Source organism: Xenopus laevis, chromosome 4S (genome assembly GCF_017654675.1).
Source record: "Xenopus laevis strain J_2021 chromosome 4S, Xenopus_laevis_v10.1, whole genome shotgun sequence".
NCBI lineage: Eukaryota > Metazoa > Chordata > Amphibia > Anura > Pipidae > Xenopus > Xenopus laevis.
The window spans coordinates 42,461,125-42,480,013 of NC_054378.1; the positions used below are offsets into that span (position 1 = coordinate 42,461,125).

At 36.1% G+C, this 18,889-nt stretch overlaps 1 long non-coding RNA gene across 1 annotated transcript in view; it reads right to left on the reverse strand.

Annotated features, from left to right (window-relative positions):
• LOC121393244 overlaps nt 1–18,889 on the reverse strand; it is a 61,828-nt gene that overhangs the window by 42,381 nt on the left and 558 nt on the right. The gene's annotated exons all lie outside the window — the stretch shown is intronic.

Consider the following 18,889-nt stretch of genomic DNA (forward strand, 5'->3'; position numbering starts at 1 on the left):
TAGAATTACTCAGGAATTGTACAAGGGTTTATGTACCTGTCTGGTGCTTTGTATCCATTAAGTATACGGTTTATGGACATGTTTGCATACAGTTATATGTACTGTGCTTCATTTATTTAGTAGCTTATACAATTAGCCAGTAATATTTAGTTAATAATAAGGTTAAATTATAATGGTACACTGGTGTAGTTTTCTAAGCCAAAATATTTGAGACAAGAATTCATATTAATATATTAAAAAAAAATGTTAACATCTTTTTTTCTATAATTAGATTACAGAAAACACATTCTCTATAAGAATGTGTGGGGCATGTGCAAAAAAAGACAAGCCACCATATGTACCTTGCTGATGAGGGATTATTGGCATCAGTTAGTTTTGAGATTTTTATTATTACACAATACATTATACAGAATTATATGAACAGTACAAAGTTTAAAAAGACTTACATCAATGTTAATCATTCTAATATCAGAATAACTAATACATTTAAGACTAAAATAGCCATGGTTTTTAGGTGGTCACAAAGAACAAATTAGAGGAAGTCTTTGGATAGTAATGGGTAGTTAAGGAACATTGCAAGATTCATATTTAATACCCCAAGACAGTAGTTAATGTAGTACAGAGCAAATTATCAAGGGAAAGAATCTTTAAGGCAAAATTAGTGTAAAAATGATATAGGTTCTTCCAGTCAGTACCAGGATAGACTACAATGCCACCTACTGGGAACCATGTGTTAGTGACTAGACTAGATAAAGGCAATCTTATTTCCCCAACTATTTAAAGAGACAATACATTTCTTAATAAAATGTGCGTTCATTTTAGAGAAATTTTTCATTTGCCATATTAATTCTTAATATAATTAAGTTGATGGGATTTGGTGCTATCTTTCACTGGACCAACTAGTACTTCATATTAGATACTATTTTGTGTTGATCTTTACTCCCATAATCCCTTCAATAAATCCCCAGTTTAGGGGGTGTATGACCAAAAGTCTGTAATGTCAGGGGAATGTTATTCAATTACCAAATTGCCTAGACCTTATGCCATGTTGTAAAAATGAACAATATGCAAGTATGCAGTATGCATTAGGGACTTAAATGCACAAATCATGTTATGTAAATAATAGAACTGGGCGATGTTTAGTATATCAGTTATAATTTGAAAAAAACACATGATTAGAAGCAATGGAATTCTACCTGATATATGTTATTAGTTAGGCTAACTATATCTATTCACAGAATAAATGCTTTCAAAATATTCGGTGCAAATAGATACTTTTAACATATAATATCAACATTCGGAAAAAATGTATTTACCGTATTTCGTGTGACACTTTTAACATATAATATTAACATTCGGAAAAAATGTATTTACCGTATTTCGTGTGACACTTTTAACATATAATATTAACATTCGGAAAAAATGTATTTACCGTATTTCGTGTGACACAATCATTCATTTACTATGGGGTTTTTTTTTTGAAGTCGCACAAGACCCTTTTATGAAAATATAAAATGTTAAGCAGGAGTTGCCATTTAGAAACAGTCCAACAGATAAGTCCACTGCTCAGTAAAAGCAGATTGGAAATCTGTGTTACTTAGAAATAATTAGTTATAAATAAGCTATTATTTAACAGCCCAAATGCAAATCTTTATTGGAGCAAAACAATGTGTGCATGGTTTTGGTTGCGATTCAGCTAAAGTGTGTTGAGATATTTCTACTTATCTGAAGAATTAAACTGTATGTGGATGTTTGCAAAATAAGCGAATAGGAATAGCATAGCCTCTACTGCTCAATTTATATAGGCCTTATGCTTTCATATCGCCCCTTTGAACAGATACAGACCTTGTCTAATAAACAAATTTACTGCTACTGTATGTAGCTATGAAGGCATTTTCAAACTTTTAAGGGTCGCCATTTTTTTAACCATTCACAGCAACAAATTCATAAAAACAATATTCTATAAAAACACCAGCATTTTCACTTATTGTGTAATAAATAATATATAAATACATATATTTGCATATTTACGTAAATTTCCTACTTCGGTCAACTAAATGTCGCTGAGAAATATAAATCTACTTTCCACGCAGCAAACCACCACAAAAGGTACAGAAACAGTTAAAAACTACAACTCCCAGAATCCATAAACTACAAGCCTTACATCACTATAAATATTTGACCTTGTGTTATGTCCAAAGCACATTGTGACCAGTGACCTTGCTGAGTAACGTATGGTTTTTTAGACTGTAGACAAAGTGAAAATTCAATATATGTCTAATACAGCTCTAGTTTGTTCATTGCAATATGATTTAAAAAGCAACAAAAATCTTAAATCCCACAATAGCTCTTTCTATGATGTTGTGCTATGTAGATAACAGATGTGAGGATAATATTCTGGAATATTCAAAATTGTAATCTATATCTTGTGCCCAGCGCAATATATAGGTTACTCTTTTGTGCTACAGCAGAACCAGAACAATTAAAATTGTACCTAAAAAGAGATTAAAAATGGTTGCATATTCAACCTGCAGTAACTGCACTGAAGGCAAGCAGCTTTTGTGTGCCTTTCTTTAAAGATAGGAGATAGAAGCTGGACCACACATGCTTGCTCATTCAAAGGCCTCTGCACACGCGTTTCTCTATATTGTCGGCATGGCCGGCTTGGGTGGTCTGCTGATACTTTAGAGAAAACGGGTAATATTTCTTCCACTCGTTCATGCAACCAATACAAAATAGACTCACTCGATATAGTAAAACAAACCACTGAGAACACGGGGGTTTCAATATTTTTTAAAAAGGATTTCAGATTTCCAGAAGATTGGTACAGTTCATGTGTTGATAGCTACAAATAATTTAAAATATTCAATATTAAAGGGGACAAGCAGAGTTTTGCTGGTCAGCCAATCAGCCATACTCATTTAGATGACCATTATCACCATTTCATTATTAGAGGGCTAAAGCAAAAATGTAACTAATTCTAATGTACTCATTCAATAAATTCTTGTTTTTTAAATAAATAAAAATTGAGTAAATATCTAAAACATTTTAATAAATCTAATTCAGTGGAATGACAGAATATTTCTCACTCCAACCCCTCAAAATAAGCACACTACTGATTACATATTAAAATACAATAGAGCACAGAGGTCAAAACTATCTATACCTGCATATAAACAGGTAATGTGTAATAGAGAGGCTACTTCAACTTTTTTCAACAGAGCAAATAGAATGTTTGTTGCATTTCTGACTCAGGAGTGCATGGCACGTTTAATAGAGAAAGAAGGGTACGCGTTGTATGCAAAATACACTACCTCACTACCTTTCCGTTTTATTCATCTTCGCACAATGATAAAGAGTAAAGAGGATGCAATGACAGGTTTAATGGATGGATCCATAGAGATTTATAATGTAATCAAATGTTGTTTCCTTAAAAAAATCAAACACTGGACATGAATCGGAACCTTGTAGCAGGCAGAAATCCAGAAGGTAAGGATCATCCATAAAAACGTTCGATAGTGACCAGTGGAATCATTGACTGAACATCATGCATTGTCAATAGCCTGGCTTCACAACATGAGTGAGAGCACAAGCAGCAAAGCACAGATGTTGGCCTGCAGTCCTGAACGGGATCATAGATGCAGGCAGGGGGCGGACTACATTGTGAAACAAGAACAACTAGGAAGAAGATGTTCTGCAAACACATGTGCATCCTTGGCAAGGATATTTATATCATGCTATGCATGGAGGAAAGCTATCAAATAGCCCCATTTATTCACAGTCTGTATATACAAAGCATGTAAAACAGACAAAACTCTGATTTATTTGAAAGTCTCCCAGGAATTCAGTAGCTCTAACACAGAGAGCTCAAGGCACAGACAGATTTAGCACAGTAGGAATAAGAAACCATCAGGCGCTGCACATATCAGCCTAATCTAAAGACATCTGAAAAGCTGGTACAGTAAATGTTGCAATCATTAGTGCTAATATTCCAACATGGCACACCCGTAAAAGTGAAATGCAGCATATGGTCCAGGATATTTATATTTTTTTGGAGGGAGACTGCTATATGCTTAAAGTCAATATATGTAACTATACAATTTAATGAATATATACTTGTGATAAAATGTTTGCTTTGATCTCAATACTGGTGGTTTGGGGTGCAGCACACTGGAAATGGCTCCCAGCATCCATGGTGCCCCTTGCAGGTGGGGGGTAAGGTAGATAAAAGTATAAAAGACATTTTAATGATGAATATTTTTTAGATATTTAGATAATCCACTCTCAGCTTGGTAGTCAGCCTTCCTGCATTGCCATGGCCCCTCACTGTTCTTACATACACATGTTTTCCGTAAATGTTTGCAGACATCACTGAAAATCCATAGCTCACAACCAATTCCTAAAAACTTAGAATGAATACCCCCTTCCCAGAAAACTCTGTTTTCTTTTTGTCTGATTTATTTTCTCTTACAAAATAATTACGTCAGAATTGCTCTGTATGAAAGATGTGTGGTTAAAGGAGAACAAAAAATGTATTCTCTTTGGTACATATCTCATACTTTTTTTTTCTTACATTTTTTCTGCACTAAAACGATATATGTAATGGTGGTATCTGTGTGGGCAAGATATAAATACTTGATGGTAAAAATTTAGAACCATTCAATTGTAAAATGATTTTTAAAATGAAAAGAAAAGTAGATTCTGAGGTCAGTAGACACAAACAACAAAGTCAGATCTGTTTCCCTAACACAAAAGCCAGACTGCTGCTGCTTCACTCACACTCTAAGTTGAAAAACATTTGACAGCTTTTTCTAATCACCCAGACTTTGTCGAATTAAAGATTGCATTGTAGCTTTTTGTTTTAATGTGTTTCATTCTAATTGAACAAGTGTTAAACTGGATTAAGCTATTCCAGCTGTTCCCATATTCGCAGTAACAGCTTTCGTTCCACATTTTTGTGGAGCAGTTTCCATAGCGCTTATGATCAGCGTTTGCATATTTTTATGACACGTACATATTGAGGATAAACGATGTCATTTAGATTTCCTCTTTTAAACATACATCTGGTACAGCCAGCTTTAACAGAGATCAGCATAGAAGGAGCCACTGTTCAGAGCAGAAGCCCTTATTGTAATTCTGAATCTTGATTTCCCTTTATACAAACCGAATAAAACGACACCTTTGTTACTGTCATCTTTACTTTTTAAAGTGTCAGTTTGTTCCATGGTAAAGTACTGAATAATACAAAAAAATCATTATTTATGTAAGGATATTAGAAATGATCTAGGTGTTTCATGTCCCTATTATAACACAAGACCACAGGTAATATATACAGTAATATCCCTATATAGTAAACATTGCACCATTATTTCTTATAATACACAAGTGTCGGTAATTTATGAGGCCTTATAATGTTCATTAAGAAATGTTTTTAACAATTTCTTAATGGCTGTTTTATATTATATAGATAATTAAGATAATGTCAGTGCAAGTTTTAGGGTACGGCCAAAAGAGTATTTACCCTGGGCTCCCAAAATCATACAGAACCCTTAGGGTTAAAAAAACAGGCAAAACAATCTCTAGGTATTTTCAGTATATTCATTGGGTATGGGTCAACCTGTAGCTGCAATACAAGCCTCGGGATTCCAGTAACAGCCAAATGTTGAGAGTTGTAGTTCAGCCCCAACTGTAGGGCTGCAAATTATACATCTAAGGTTTATATAATCTCCCCAACCCCAGATAGGGCTCCAGCCTTCCTGCATTACCCCCTGTTCACTAACTCCAACCCTGTGACCATCAGTGTGACAGCTTGTGATCTAACAATATTTAATGAGTCTCTGTTCATTCTCCAAGCTTTTCCCCAAAGATTATGCTGATTTTTTTAGACCATAGAGGTCACTTCTTGACTATTATTATTAGAATGGCTTGGCATAGATTCTGTAATTATATTATCAGGAACCGCATTACTATATATATATATATATATGAGTATGAGTATATAAATATGATGCCATTTTTTTTTTTGCTCAATAAAATCAAATTTAGCTCTGTGTCATTGTATTAATTATAAAAAACCAATAAGCTATATGTAATGTTTAATAAATATAACTGTAATTGCATGCAACTGGGCATTGTAATAGGTGTAGTATATTTTGTTTTTTTTAAGGGAATAAAAATTCCCCTTAAGAAAGGTTTCTCCTTGTAATGCATTTTTTTTTAAACTGTACAAGAGTCTTTGGAGGAAGCTTTTTTTCTTTAACCGGAAGTAATGGATTTTCCAGCAAGACATTTTATTACATACTGTACACTGCGCATTGGCACAAACTTAAAATATTAGTGGGGGTTTTTCAACAGCTAATATACAAAAAATGTTTAGTTGTTTCCATTAGTGATTTTTTTAATTCCCCCAATGAATTTTTCATCAACCAGAGGGATATTGACTTCAGGTAAAATAGTTATGGAGCAGCAAGTGCAACAACAAGGAAGGCCTCATATCCTTTTATAAAAAGCTATTTAGCAGCATGGGATATAACAGAGGAAATAGCCATATTAGCATGCCTGTAGAGAAAATAAAATCTAGTCGCACAGAATGCAATGTACAGATTGGAGCGCTTAAAAGTATTAAAAAGTAAAAATGTAAAGAGAAGCTTGTTTTTGACTACAATACTTTGAACTAAGGCAAGGTTATAGAAGTTTTACTAATGCAAATAGCAATATATTTCTCTTAAATGTAGCTTTTCCCTGTTCTTTCATTGCAGCGTAATTCCAAACTGCTGACTAGGAAGGCTTTGGATTCATTATTCTTCCTTATATATCTATAGCACATTGTATCCCCTATGAATTTCTACTAGGGCACTGTCATTTAAATAAAAAAAAATATAATATATATATATATATATATATATATATATATATATATATATATATATATATATATATATAGAGGGAGAATCACAAACCTAGAGCTTAATTAGCATTTCATGGTCAAATACATCAATGGCTGTTAACACTGATTAACTGTTATCATAGTTTTGTAAATTTCCCATGAGAATAGAGAATATTAATTAAGTACTTGGCATCAATGAAGAACATATACTCGGAGGCCAGAAATAATTGCAACAAGCTTCACAATGTTGAGTTAAATAAATAATGTATATGAGGAAAGGGTCAAGTGAGACAATGCAACATATCAGTGCTGTAATCTATATCACAGCCGTAATGTGTTATTTAATATTTAAGTGACACCAAAAATATCTACTTGACAAACATGGCCAAAGCTTCCCCATTAATAGAGAATTAAAATATAACTGTATGCTACCACTCATACTATCACTTCATTCAAGAAGGTAGTTATGGATAACCTGTATCTAATCAGAAGGTCGTTAATGACACCTAGGTCTTAAGAGTTTCAGCACACGCCTTCCTAATAAAACTGATAAGGCTGGTTTTATACAGGTAGCACCCACTGTAAATACAAATACATCAACGTCTGTTAACACTGATTAACTCTGATAGCTCTGCAAATTTCCCATGAGAGGAGAGAATATTAATCAAGTATTAATTAAGGCTAGTATCATAGCGACTCCAAATATGATTTAGAAAGAGAGTCAAATGGGCAGTTTGACTACCAAGGGAGTTATTGATGATGCCCAGAAGAAGCCTGCAAGATATCTCTGGAGGCTTCTCTTTGTAGATCATGCAGCAATTTCCATGATTATGGTATCATTTAGGAGGTGGCTCTAGTTCTCTGTGTTTGCATGTTTCATACATTGTAATTACATGGTAATTGTGTTGTTCCAACAGCAGCACAACTAGATGTCATCAAAAAATAAGACACTAAGTAAAACACCTGGGTAATGATAAACACACATCAAGGAAAAGAGCTGCAGCTTCAGGGTGCTTTGTTAAAATAGTCCCCTTGCTATCCACATATGTCTAAATTAAGAATTGGTACATGGAAAGCAGCAGTTGGCTCCAGACTATCATTATTAGTTTGGATTGGGCTCGTTATAATTAGCAGCTCCAGATCCTTAGAGGAGAAGTAATACCCTTATTAAAAAAACCCTACCCCCCTACCCTACATAGACTCCCCTCCCTCCTCCCCCCCGCGTAGCTGCTACCCTGGGCAAATGCCCCTAACTTTTTATTTACCCCTTGGTGCAGATTCACGGCATCGGTGTTCACGGCAGCCATCTTCTTCTCTTCGGTCTTCAACGGGAAGTAAGTTCCTTAACGGCGCATGCGCAGTTGGAGCAGTGTATAGGTTTTTGTCAACTGCACATGCGCCGAAAGTCACGAAAAGCGAAGTGCCAGAAGAAGACCCGATGAAGACCAAAGTAGAAGAAGAAGATGGCACCCATGAACTCCGATGCCGTGAATCTGCACCAAGGGGTAAGTAAAAAGTAAAAAAGGGGTAGCAGCTAGGCTAGGGGGGAGGAGGGAGGTCTATGTAGGGTAGGGGGTAGTGTTTTTTTTAATAAGGGGTTTACTTCTCCTTTAATCCAGCTATGAACATTATCAGCTCACCTGTGCACACACATATTGGAAAGGTATAATTTACAGTAGCTATGGATCTACTTAGAATGCTGATGTGGCAGATTAAGGATATTTAAACAATATAATGCAGAGTAAAAATGCCAAAAAAAATTAATGTCTTATGGAAAGGCACCTGGATAACACCTGAAATTGGAACTAGCACTTATATAACAGTGTAACAAACTGTAACCTACAGCACCTTAATACCCCTCCGAATTGTGTCTGTATGTTGCCCTCCCATTTAGACTGTAAGCCCTACGGGGCAGGGTCCTCTAGCCTTTTGTTTCCTTGATACTGAGCACTTATTGTATTGTAATTATATTTTATATTCATGTGAATTGTATTTCTAATAATGCACCTATTGTAACTTTTTACTTCAATGACCCCTTGTCCCTACTAATTTATTGTTGTGCTGTACAGTAGGGATGTCGCGGACTGTTCGCCCGCGAACTAATTCGTGCGAACATCGACCGTTCGCGTCCGCCGAATGTTCGCGAACGTCGCGCGACGCTCGCCAATTTGGGTTCGCCTTAGCTGGCGCTTATTTTTGCCCTCTCACCCCAGAGCAGCAGATACATGGCAGCCAATCAGGAAGCTCTCCCTCCTGGACCACCCCCACACCCCCTGGACCACTCCCCTTCCATATATAAACTGAAGCCCTGCAGCGTTTTTTCATTCTGCCTGTGTGTGCTTGGAAGAGCTAGTGTAGGGAGAGAGCTGTTAGTGATTTGAGGGACAGTTGATAGTAACTTTGCTGGCTAGTAATCTACTTGATACTGCTCTGTATTGTAGGGACAGAACTCTGCAGGGATTTGAGGGACAGTGAGTTTAGGTTAGGTAGCTTTGCTGACTAGTAATCTACCTTCTACTGCAGTGCTCTGTATGTAGCTGCTGTGGGCACTGCTTCTGATCTCATCTGCTGACTGCTGTAATAACCCAATAGTCCTTGTTAGGACTGCTTTTATTTTCTTTTTTGTTTTTTTTACTTTGCTACTGTAAGAGCCCAGTGCTATTAGTCTAGCTGTGTTGGGGAGTGGGACTGGTGTGCTGCTCCTCCTAGTAGTTCACCACTACCAGCACCAACTAGAGTCAAAATTGTTACAAAGTATCTTATTTGCACCTGTTAGCTGTTCTGAGCTCTCTGCCAAAAGCTAATTAAGTTAGAAACTGTTTTTTTTCTGGCTGTTCAGTTCAGAGAAAAGAGGGACTTTCCAGTACAAAAGAGGGACAGGGGGTTGAGTGGTCAAAAGAGGGACAGTTGGGAGGTATGCAAGTGCCACCTAGCTGTGTGAGCTTTTTCACATTCTGTCTAAATAACAATAATAATTCCGTGTCCGTAAACATCACCTGAGTGATGTTTTTACAGCAGCAATAATATATTCCGTACCCACTACTGTATACGTTGCCCTTGCAGGCATTGTTTGCCCAGTCTTTAACCAAGTGCCACCTAGCTGTGTGAGCTTTTTCACATTCCGTGTCCAGAAACATCACCTGAGTGACGTAGTGTGATTTCTGCCCTTTACAGCACAAAACGCAGCGCTGTGTCAACAATGTATTTTTCAGATACATTTTTGCCCTTGATCCCCCTCTGGCATGCCACTGTCCAGGTCGTTGCACCCTTTAAACAACTTTAAAATCATTTTTCTGGCCAGAAATGTCTTTTCTAGCTTTTAAAATTCGCCTTCCCATTGAAGTCTATGGGGTTCGCGACGTTCGCGAACCGTTCGCATTTTTGAAGCAAGTTCGCGAATATGTTCGCGACCATTTTTTCCGCCGTTCGCTACATCCCTACTGTACAGTGGTTTGCCCTCAAGGAGCGCCATACAAATAAGAATATACATACATACATACAAACGCACAACAAATATTTTGCTGCTTAGATATGATAGAAATCATCTGTAAATTAACTTAGCAAATGTAGTTTGCAGCCCAATAAATCATAGGAACCAATCAGCTGGTAGAATTTGCTGGTTACCTGTTTAAAAGTAATACCTCATTGGTTGCAAGACCTGGTGCAAATGTCAAACCTTTTATTACATTGCCACAATAAAATCACAAGTTCTGGTAGCTGACACAGCTGAAACAGTGGGAATGAAAATATTTTTAAACACCCCCAACGTTCAGAAAAAAAAAATCTTCTTATGAGATGCTACTGAGATGAGAAATATTAAAAAAAAACATTGTTTCTTTAAGTTGAGGCTTGTAAATGTTTGGATTTGTTTACTAAAATGAAAAATAGAATTCTCACAAAATAAGGGAATTTAAATGGCTTACAAAAAAAAGCAATTCTTTTGATTTTCCTTTGTGAGCTTGCATTTCATTTACAAGACATCACAGCAAAGGGATACTGGCACCCTTGGAGAAAAATAAAGTTTGTGCAAATCAGAGATAGCATTTTGCATGGTATTGCTTCTTGGTGATAATATTAGGGACTAACAGGCTGCTCTGCAGCTGCAAAGTGTCTGTCACGGCAACTGAAAGATTTACAGTTTAGCACATCAGTCTCACTCACTACCTCACTGCGTCCATATACTTTGTGGTTTTTGCCTCTCTCATTGAATGCATAGGATGTGCAATAAGTCAGGTGTCTATAGGGGATTTCATATCAGCTCAAGTGACACACTTAAAAATACCAAAAGGCTTTGATAAATGTACCAATTTGTTAAAACACTTCCCTGACTGTCAGGAACATTTTTCTGACAGTCAGGAAAGTGTTAAGAATTGTGATAAAATGGTACCTGCTAGGAATCCATCAATTTGAAATTGAATACATCTGCCCCATAGTTTTTAATCTCTATCTCCATAAAGAGTTTATTTACTTATTTATCTTGCTTACAGGCTCTGCATGTTATGGCTGTAGCAATCCGTAGCAAGGCACGCAAAACTATAAGAAAAAGTACGAATTTCCTTTTTCCTAATCCTCTGCAGTTCTGTATTTATGTTCAGCCATGTAAATAAAGGACTGCCTTGCCAAGGAATGTGAACATATTTTGATGTTAAGTAAGCATTACATTTTTACATCTGCCTTCCGTTTAAAATGGGCAGAAAGCTTGCATTTTGTTGAATTCGTAATCATTTACAACAACCTTATATTTCCATCAGATAACAGAAATGGGTTGATGGGTTATTTTCATTACCTCAAGTTACTGAAATCAGCATATGTTTAAAAAAACATTAAAGTGTATTCAACATAAAAATGTGCATCACTATCAAACACTAAAGGCCACTGGCTTGTCCCTGGTTCTCCAACATTAGACCTGAATACATGACATTTATTTTATAATATATATATTAAAGATAGAGGTAACCTGGGTAATCCTTTTTAGATTGTAAGCTCTTATGAGCTGGTCCCTCTCTAACTCCTGTGTTGGTATTTTCCATTCTACTGTACAGCATATGTAGGTGCCTTATATAGGTATGGGACCTGTTATCCAGAATGCTTGGGACCTGAGGTGTTCTGGATAATAGATCTTTTTCCGTACTTTGGATCTTCATACATTAAGGGGCAGATTTATTAAAGGAATAGTTCAGTGTGAAAATAAAAACTGGGTAAATAGATAGGCTGGGCAAAATAAAAAATGTTTCTAATATAGTTAGTTAAGCCAAAAATGTAATGTAGAAAGGCTGGAGTGAACAGATGTCTAATAAAAAAGCCAGAATTCAACTTCCTGCTTTTCAGCTCTATAACTCTGAGTTAGTCAGCGACTTGAAGGGGGGGGGGCCACATGGGACATTTCTGTTCAGTGAGTTTGTAATTGACCCTCAGCATTCAGCTCAGATTCAAAAGCAACAGATATGACCCATGTGGCCCCCCCTCAAGTCTCTGATTGGATACTGCCTGGTAACCAGGGCAACCAGTCAGTGTTAACCAAGAGAGCTGAAAAGTAGTGTTCAGACTGATATGTTATACATCAAATCACTCCAGCCTTTATACATTTAATTTTTGGCTAACTAACTATATTAGAAACATTTTTTATTTTGCCCAGCCTATCTATTTACCCAGTTTTTATTTTTACACTGAACAATTCCTTTAAGGGTCGAAGTGAATTTGAGGGAATTTTCGAAGTAAAAAAATTCAAAGTGATTTTTTGGATACTTCAACCATCGAATAGGATACTACGACTTTGAATTTACTTCGAATTCGATTCGAAGTAAAAATAGGATTTAATCGTCCGATCGAACGATTTTACTTCGACCGCAGAATGCCCAAATTCGATGAAAAAAGTTTGAATTCGATATTCGAATGCGAAGTATTTTAATTCGATGGTTGAATTTCGAAGTATTTTTTACATCGAAATTCGACCATAAGTATTACTGGAAAATCATGTAAACATGAAATAAACCCAGTAAGCTGCTTTAGCTTCCAATGATTATTGATGATTATTAATTATATCGTAGTTTGGATCAAGAACATGGTATTGTTTAATTATTATGGAGAAAAAGGAAAACATTTTTAAAAAATTGGATTATTTCATTATAATGGAGTCGATGGAAGACAGCCTTTCTGTAATTCAGAGCTTTCTGGTTAATGGGTATCTTGATAATGGATCCCAAACATGTAAAAATGTAATGATGATAACAATAATAATAATATTCTAATAATAATCTTTTAGAGATCCGGTATTGGGTAGGTATTGAAAAATTCACTCCTACTCTTATGCACCATTTGCCCTTACATCTATGGGGCCAATTCATTAACTTCGAGTGAAGGATTCGAAGTAAAAAAACTTCGAATTTCGAAGTGTTTTTTTGGGCTACTTCGACTATCGAATGAGCTACTTCGACCTTCGACTACGACTTTGACTTCGAATCGAATGATTTGAATTAAAAATCGTTTGACTATTCGACCATTCGATAGTCGAAGTACTGTCTCTTTAAGAAAAAACTTCGACCCCCCTAGTTCGCCACCGAAAAGCTACCGAACCCAATGTTAGCCTATGGGGAAGGTCCCCCATAGGCTTGGCTACGTTTGGGTTCGGTAGCTTTAATTAACCCTCGATATTCGACCCTTGATGCATCTGCCCCTTAGTGTGTGTGGCAGGGAAGGGTGCTGCCTGCTTGGAAATGGTTTATTGGAAAGAGATGAAACACAGTGTAAAAATAAGGGTGGGAACAAGGGACAGAAGAAAGGGGCAGGGTGACACTGTGTAATCTATTTTTACTTCATCCTCAAAATCAGTAAATGGCATCATTTCCAATTGCCTAATATAAGTTGTAAAAAAAAAAAAACATTTTCCATTCCAGCGTGTTTTGATGGACATCTTCAGGTTCATATAACGCAGGGACATCTTTTATGGTGCTCATCAAAACATGTAGGTCTATTGAGTCTAACAAGAATTTCAAAGCCCTGTCCCTGTCATTTTTAAAGGTTTTAATCAACATTAAAATAAACATTTTAATATGATAAATCGGGAGATGTTTTACCATCAAATTTCTTTCAATGTTGAACTGGATGTTTCTGTGAAATATGCTGCAAGTGGTCCCTTGATCATAACTACCTACAGTGTGTCTAGCCTACCCCTCTGGTTTCCATACCTTGGATTTTGCCACATTATAGTGATGTGCGAATTTGGGGCGTTTCGCTTCGCTGTAAAATTCGCGAATATCCCACGAAATTCCCAAAACGGCGAAAAATTCACAAAACGTCGCCGGCATCTCGTTTTTGATGCTGGTGTCCTTTTTTTCCAAAAAAACGGATGCCGGCGTCCATTTTTTTTTACTCCAGTGAATTTTCACAGTGGTTTTGCAAATTTATTCACCGGCTGCGAATTCGCAGCGAGTTATCACCTGGCGAATAAATTTGCCCATCACTATCAGGCAGCCTGCTACTGCCCCTGAAATCATCTGACTGTGTCATGCCAATTTTGAAGTCTTTGCAATGTTCCCTATAGAAAAGCCACCAAGCTTTATGTGCTTTAAATGCCCTTTGTAAGGATGGTAATATCTGTGGTAATCAAAATATACAAAAACATATTACTATATATTATAAATATATATTTTTAATCTAAAATTCAACACAAGCAATACAAAGTGGCTGTACTGTCAGTGTATCTTAGCAAATTCTCTCTAAGGGCTCTTACTGACGAGCGTTTTTCTGCGTTCAGCCGCATGGGAGCGCAGGAATAGACGCATTACATTTTTTCCAATGGGGCTGTACTCACACAGGCGCGTGTAGGCGCCGAATGCAGGTTGAGACGCAACATGCTGCATTTTTCCAGCGTTTGGCGCCTACAAGCACCTGTGTGAGTGCAGCCCCATTGGAAAAAATGTAATGCTATTCCTGCGCTCCCCTGCGGCTGAACGCAGAAAAACGGAACGCAGGGGAGCACAGGTAAAAACGCTAGTCAGTAAGAGCCCTTAATGACCTTTTCAAGGGGATCCAAACAGTATACATTGTATAATTAACTATGAATGGGCCTTCCTCTTGTTTGCTATTTTTGTGTGCCTTTTTGATCAAATTTAAAAAAAAAAAAGCATAATCTGCAGCAGTTCAAAAGGGGGTTGCATGATCTAATATAAGCATATACATATATTTATCAAACCTATATTTGTTCAGACACTCAGTGAGCACCCATTGTCTGGTAGCCATCTGTTATATACAGACAGATTGCATAGAAGAGTACTTATGTCACTTATATGCATACTTATTGTCCTGTGTCCAACAAAAAGCATGAGGGAGCTGGACAACAGGAGTGGGCATAGAATATTATAACATTTGACAACTCTGCCCTTGCCATGACACAAATATCTACTACTCTTGAGGAAAGGGTTTTTATCACCAACCGTTCAACAAACCAGTTTAAAATCAACCTTAATTTAAACAATTATCCTTTACTGACAACAGCAGAATAAACTCCCTAGGAATAAACAGACAGTGTTTTAAAACTGCCCTTCATTATATAAAACCCTCTTAAACCTAAACCAGACAAAAACCAGCAAAACTAGTTTTGGCATTGACAGAAATTGCATATAGGGCAAATCAATGGAAAATAATAATAAAGTTGCTCATAATTCTGCCAGTGCATTTAATATTAGAAGTATAAATAACAGAACCTTTGGCAGTCATTGCTTATCTCTCATCTATAATTTACATAGAAGAAAGCTTCAGGGGAAAAAAAAAAAATTTGCCAGGTATTCAGAACTGCCCCGAAGGATATTAGCAATGGTATTATTACTAATTATTATGTATTTATTTCTATAAGGAATTATTCTAGAACTTAATATGCTGCGCATATAAAAATGTATAGAATTAAAATACATTAAATTATAGATGTGCCTTTAATAGATAATTTAACTGATCGAGGATCAAGAATGCAACAGTTATATATATATATATATATATATATATATATATATATATATATATATATAAACTATATATATATAGGTGTGTATATATGATTCATTATGTACATGAATATTTTTATATATAGTTTAGCTTACCAATACCTTTAAAAACATTTAAAACGCAATAGATTTAGACACATAAAAATATATGGCTTGTAACATTTGCATTTAAGCAGAGTGCTCTTAAATAACATGTTTGCCCTACGAATATTCACAGTGATTTATGTTTTTTTTTTCATGTTAGCCTTTGCATGCAGTCAGAGTAAAGGGAGCAGTCCTCCCTGCCTTAGCAATTAGAATTGTGTGAAGCACCAGTTCTCAATAAAAAAGCCAGAAGAATAAAAGTTGCTTAAGTTTCAAACCACAAGGTGCCCCATTCAGGTTTCTCGTTACAAAGTGAAAAAACACGAAGGAGGGCCCCGATTGTGCTCTAACAATGCACATGCTCTAATAATGAGAGCAAGCAGACATTTTTTTCCTCTTTTTGAACCAAGTGTTTCATACATTGGAATCACTAAAAAGCACAGCTTCTTTCCAGCAGTATCTGATAAGCAGAGCTTCCACAATTTGTTTCATCAATGCTTTTGTGAACAAGAAAAATAACAGGTTTAAAAGCTCTAACAACACTTTATTCAGAATTGAAGCTGGATGGGTGGGGGGGGGAGACAATGGTTCTGCTTTGATAACAATTTACAGCTGTTTGTAGATACATTTATGAATAGAATTAATCTTTTTTAAATATGTTTATAGAAGACGTAGGCTTTCTTCAATGATTTAAGTCATGACATACAAACAAATAAAGTTTATGAATATACTGGAAAACGTAGGGCTTCTTGGTGGTGTGATGCAGGTTACATGTGAAAACATAAACAGATCTTCAGATTGTAAGCACTTCAGCCAAGGCTTTTTATCTATTGTTGTCACTTTGACTCACAGCAGCTATGTGTGATTGTATCAGAAACAGAATGCTTTTATTTTTTGCAATAAAGAGGATACATATGGCCGTACACGTGCTCTTTGTATTCATTCAAAAAGAACCGAGCATTTTGACATTCAGATCTCTATATGAACTGAATGTCTGCAACCCAGAGCTGCCTGCATTGTATAAAAGGCAAAGCTCACATTTTTATTTGCCCTGTAACATTGGACTAATATTTTAGAAACCGCTGAGGCATCAGAAAATGAATTTTATTTTTAGTAGAATAAAACAAACTACAGTACAGGTATTTGGATTTTTTTTCTGAATGTATATGTGCTGTGAATAGAAACCAAAATGTGGTGTGTGTGTTTGTTGAATATAACAAAGGATGGAATTCTTTCAGGAAGTGACATTTTCAAGGCTCCTTTTTTTTTTGTTAAGGAAAACAGGGGACAACTGCACCTTGGGAAATTGGGTGTGCTTTCACATAAGCCTGACTTATTTTTTTTGTATGATGTGTCTTTTTTTAATACAAAAGCTTTTAATAAAAGATCTTTGTGATCACACATACAAACAAACACACACACATGGGAAAACTGCCTTAAACATTTTAGCAATATAGCTTGGATTCTCAGTTTTGCTGAGCTTAAGACCAGATCTGCTCATCAAACACCTCCGGGCTCAGCTATGTAATAGGAACAAATTGGCAATGACTGCCCAAGCAAGTAACACAGGCCTACTGATTTGTAGATTGATAGTGATGCCTAATGATTCCCTTGGGCAGATCAATAGCACCAATCCTCATTGCTGCCTTTCTTCTTTATTGGCACAGTACTTTGCAAAGAGAACTGTATAACATCCCTTCAGGTAACTGAAGCAAAAATCAGGTGAAGGCTTCTGAGAATCAAGGCCGACACTTTTATTTCCAACCTTTGGCCTGTCAGATGTACAACCGAGAGTCAATTAAGCAAAGCAGTTACACATCAAAAGTCCAAATGCTTTCAGATATATCCTTGATTCTTGAATTCTATCTAACAATAACTGGTCATATAAAGCTTAATTTGCTTTGTCTCAAATACGTTTTTCCAAACGGGAGTATGTTAAATAAATCTAATTCTGATGTGGCAAAAGAGAAATTCAAAGAAAGTATTTGGCCAACAGCATGGCTAGATTGACTTACTAAAATATATAAACAGGCTCATTACAGGATCATCTATCCTATAATAAAATTACCCACAGTGTCCATAATAAACTTCTATGCTGGGATTCTGATACTATGAAACCTCTATAATAATTCCTGATATTGTTATATTGAGGATATCCTGTTTTTCACAGAATTCAGTGCAGTCGCTAATAGTAAACCAACACCTTCCACAGATTCATATAAGAACACATAATGTAGATCAGTGGAGTATAATTTATATGGACGTAAATACCAGAGTGTTAAATGTGCTTAAAGCAAAAACCAGTGTAATGAGCATAAATATATTCCAGGATCTATTATAATATTAAATAACTGACAGACCACAGACTGAGTACCTGGTCAAGCTTTTTTTAAATTTTATTTTAGACTTATAATATAGCAAAAGCAGCTCCTATATCACATAATGGAGGGCAAAGTAAATTAAAATAGTCAACAGATTTTGTTGTAGGTCAATAACTGGTCATATAGCATTTTTTATAAGTATTTTCAGTGTCCATATAAAGATCACAATGAAGGTAGGGCGCAATTCTCTCAGTCACTGAAATATAAATACGGAAATGCATTGTGATGTTTCTGACATCAATCAAAGAAAGCCCCCTGCTCCTCTCCTCTCTTTCTCTCCCTCCCTCCCCATCCACACCAGCATCTCAGCTTGCTCACATAAGTCATCACATTTTAATCATTACATCATTATGTCATTTCAATACTAATCTCTGGTCTCACACCTTCACTACTTTGACATGCAAATGAGCTAGAAAAAAGACGCACATTTATATTAGAAAGTCACAGCAATCATGTCAAGAAACTATGCCCTGCAGTCCCATAATATTCCCTTACCCCCCCCCCCCCCGCTCCACATTTTGCTTTTCAGCACGAAGTGCTGG